The 4,507-nt window shown below is 37.7% G+C and overlaps 1 pseudogene; it reads right to left on the reverse strand.

Moving 5' to 3' along the window:
- Positions 1 to 3,689: 3,689 nt before the first annotated feature.
- LOC144237540 (dnaJ homolog subfamily B member 6-like) overlaps positions 3,690 to 4,507 on the reverse strand; it is an 11,558-nt pseudogene continuing 10,740 nt past the window's right edge.

A 4,507-nucleotide genomic window follows, 5' to 3' on the forward strand; every position in this document is an offset into this window, starting at 1 on the left:
ATTCTAAATGTTGAAAACTTCCCAGACCTTGGGCTTGAATTCTCTTATCTTCTTATGCTACATTTCAACTCCAGCTGATTTCATTTGGTCCTATGTCTTTAATTAGCAACTATATCCTGAGGACTTCCAATTTTATATCTTCAGATCAGACCTTTTCTCTGAGCTACATATCCATCCACACACAATCTTTGTGAGACGTCACTTAGATATTTACTCATTGGCATTTCTTAGTTTAGGCCATCATCATTACTTGCCTTGGGGTTGTTATTGGAGGGAAGGCGAGCAGTGGGTTTCCCTGTTTCCTTTCTTTTTTAATTTTTTTTTATTCTTTATTTATTGTTGAGAGAGAGAGACAGAGTGTGAGCGGGGGAGAGGCAGAGAGAGAGAGGGAGACACAGAATGCAAAGCAGGCTTCAGGCTCTGAGCTCTCAACACAGAGCCTGACGCGGGGCTCGAACTCATAAGCTGTGAGATGATGAGCTGAGCTGAAGCTGGACGCCCAACCGACTAAGCCACCCAGATGCCTCTCCTTTCTTTTTTTAAAATGTTATTTATTTTTGAGAGAGAGAGACCCACAGAGTGTGAGTGGGGGAGGCGCAGAGAGAGAGAGAGGGAGACACAGAATCTGAAACAGGCTCCAGGCTCTGAGCTGTCAGCACAGAGCCCGACACGGGGCTGGAACTCACGAACAGTGAGATCAGACCTGAGCCAAAGTCGAACGCTTAACCAACTGAGTAACCCAGGCACCCCTCCCTGTTTTCTTTCTTATTTCTTTGTAGTCTATCCTTCATATAACAGTTAGCTTTAAAATATAAAATTAGGGGCGCCTGGGTGGCTCAGTCGGTTAAGCGTCTGACTTCAGGTCAGGTCATGATCTAGCAGTCCGTGGGTTCGAGCCCTGTATCGGGCTCTATGCTGACAGCTCAGAGCCTGGAGCCTATTTTAGATTCTGTGTCTCCCTCTCTCTCTGCCCCTCCGCAGCTCGTGCTCTCTCTCTGTCTCAAAAATAAACGTTTAAAAATTTTTAAATATAAAATGAGATCATGCCTGTCTCCCACCTAAAACACCCCAGTAGCTTCCCAATTATCCTAGAGTAAAATTGAAATTCTTACCATGGTCCATAGAGGCCACGCATAATCTTATCCTTCCCAGACTTTCCAACTGGGTAAGGGTAGGGGCCATCCATCTTACTCACTTCGAACAGTGTTTGGCACAGAAGAGGTACTCAATATTTGTAAATGAATGAACAGATAAATGAACAAAGGAAGATCTATAACTAAGCTTCTTCTAAAGAAGAGTATGCCTCAAACCACACTATTGTTTTCAGGGTCTTGGGAGGAAGAGTCTACAAAAGAAGTAGCAGGAGAGAAGGCCCAAGTGTCTGAGCACACCTAGGTGAAAGTAAACCTCCTATTACAAACAAAAATGAGGAAAAAATAGGGAAAGAGAAGAAAAATATATTATCCCTCCACACTTTTAGAAGAAAACATTGCTCTCTCAAATGAACTGCCATTTAAAAGCCACCTTCCAGAAAGATGGATATCTGAACAAAATTTGCTTTCCCTCTACTAACTCCAAATTATCTGCCTCACCTGGGTCAAGTGGCACTTGTAGCCTGGAAACAAACGAGTTTTTGAAACTGTGATAATTATAATAAAAATAATTGGTGCTGGGCTTTTTATGCTATGAGCTAAATAAGTAACTAGGGATCAATGTCAAAGAGTTCTATAGTATGAATCTACATTGATATATAGATGCAGGAGGCCAAATATGTGAATCATTTCAGCTCCAGACAAAGAAAAAAACACATGGAAAGTAACCAAATAAATCCAATAAGAGGGAAACAATCCCTGAACTGAAAAAAAAAAAAATCTTTATGTGAAATATAGTGGTTAATATAACTGGATAATAATAGAGTTTATGGAAANTAGAACTAAAAGTAATTCATCATCTATGAAAAATAGTTATGGATAAAAAAAGGAATGCAGAGAAATAAACACATTCTAAAAGTCTTATTAGGGAAAGCATGAATTTAAAAGAGGAAGAAAAGTGAAAGTATTCCAAATAAATAAGAAAATATTCTAAATAAAAATATTGGAGTAGCTGTGAATACTAATAGGGAAAAATCATGTTTTCAAATAACAGTGGGGGTATATGTGTCTGAAAGTTGAGGTAACCATTAATGAAATGGTAAAGCAAAACAGAACTACAAATTAACAAAAGAAAATCNGGAAACTAATTTGACAATAAACTATTAAAAAAAAAAGACGAAAAAAAAAAGAAAGCTAAAGAGGAAAAAAGGTACAAAACAGAGTGAGAGTACAAGGGAAAGCCTCACTGACAAGGTGATTTTCAAAGAAACCTGAATGAAGAGCACAAGTAAAACATGCAAGAACTAGGTCGAAGAATATATTCAAAGCAGTGGGCACATCAAATGCAAAAGACCAAGGCCAAAACATTCTTGGCATTTTTTAAAGACAGCAAGAAAGTCAGTATGGCTAAAGTACAGGGCCAAGACAAGGGTTAGGCACTCCCACAAGCCTGAGAATTAATGCGTCTTTAAATTTTGTGTATTAGGTTNAGTCCTGGCCTTACTAAGGTGGAATGAATAAAGAAAGAAAATTATCTGGGAAGCCACTGCAGATTTTGAGAAGAGATATGACATTATCTGATCTATAGTTTAACAGCACCACTCTGGCTTCTCTGAGGAGATAGAATGTAGGGAGTATAGGAACAGAAGCCAAGAAGACCTGTTAAGCAGCTATTAAGGTAATATAGGTGAGAGATAATGTGATAGGGTAGTAGCAGTGGAGGTCATAAAAGGGGGTTGTATTCCATATATAATGTGAGTGGCGTAGCCAGAAATACTTCTTGATAGATTATATGTGAGGTGTTAGAGAAAGAAAAGACTCAAGGATGGACATAACAACTAGAATAATGGAGTTGTCACTTATCTAAGTGGAGAACCATGGTGTATAAGAAGGTTTGGAAAGAAAGGATAAAGGAATGAAGACTTTAGTGGGTTTTTTGTTTTTTTTTTTGCACCAAACACATTCACATTTTTTAAGGAAATGACAAAGACTCGGTTCAGCAGCTTTACTTTTTTAAACCTAAACTTCACATTACATATTTAAACAATTGTCAAAACTTACTAAGTTGTCAGTTTTCATGAACAACTAGAAAAACATTCTCAATGTATATTAAATGAGAAATGTATTACCCTTAATGCATTAATATCTCTCACTATTAAATACTGAATCACTATTAAATTCTGAAAAAAAAAATAATTTTGTGGAAGATTCATCCTGGAAATGTTAACATCACAGTAGGCTGACTCGACTTGGTTCATGTTTCAAACACAATGGAAAAGCAGGTCTGTGCTGGTATTAGTGTACGAAAGAGTCACGGCCACGTTGAATTATGTTTAATAAAAAAGCAAAGTGCATACAGAGATTTACAACAATTTTAAAGACAAAAAGCCAAAACAAAAAACCTATGTTCATATTATGTGGTCCCAACAATAAACTCAAAAGTTTATGACAAATAGGGCTCCAATGAGCTGTGTATAAATTAGATTAGTTACAATTATACTGAAAGATGAGGTCGTTTGAAATCTTCAAAAAACTGTTCCTGTTAATCCTCAATAGTGCCCATTACAGTCAACATTCCTGTTACATGCATGCACTGAGTTACTTATTATCCAAGCATAGCAGTTGCTCCTTACCATTTATCGTTAAGGACTTTAGCCATTTTCTTCAAGTTCTACTCTTTCTCCCCCATTATAGATAATTCTCTTTGTAGTGATTTTTCTGCCATTAACCATTTTAGTAGAAGTTAATATAGATTTGAAGTTGCCCATCCCACTACCACCAAATGCTGTAGAAGAGAATGAAGTGAAGTCCCATGACCTGGTGACACGAAGGAAGTAAATCCTGTGAGAAAGAATAAAGTCCTGTCATTTGCAACAACGTGGATGGAACTGGAGGGTATTATGTTAAGTGAAATAAGTCAGTCAGAGAAAGACAGATATCATATGTTTTCACTCATATGTGGAACTTGAGAAACTTAACAGAAGACCATGGGGGAAGGGAAGGGGGAAAAATAGTTACAAACAGAGAGCGAGGGAAGCAAACCATAAGAGACTCTTAAATGCAGAGAACAAACTGAGGGTGGATGGAGGATGAGGGAGAGGGGAAAATAGGTGATGGGCATTGAGGAGGGCATTTCTTAGGATAAGCACTGGGTGTTGTATGTAAGCGATGAGTCACAGGAATCTACTCCCAAAACCAAGAACACACTGTATACACTGCATGTTAGCCAACTTGACAATAAATTATATTTTATAAATAAATAAATAAATAATAAACAAACAAACAAACAAAATAAAAAAGGAAGAAAACCCTCCTCCAGAAGATGGAAATCCACTGAAGACAGATAAAAGTGACTCTGTATCTCAGCTCTTGCTTCCACTGAGGCCTCTTTGACTCTCAAAAATGTCCTCAAATGG

The sequence above is a fragment of the Crocuta crocuta genome, unplaced genomic scaffold, assembly GCF_008692635.1.
Source record: "Crocuta crocuta isolate KB4526 unplaced genomic scaffold, BGI_CrCroc_1.0 scaffold605, whole genome shotgun sequence".
Classification (NCBI taxonomy): domain Eukaryota; kingdom Metazoa; phylum Chordata; class Mammalia; order Carnivora; family Hyaenidae; genus Crocuta; species Crocuta crocuta.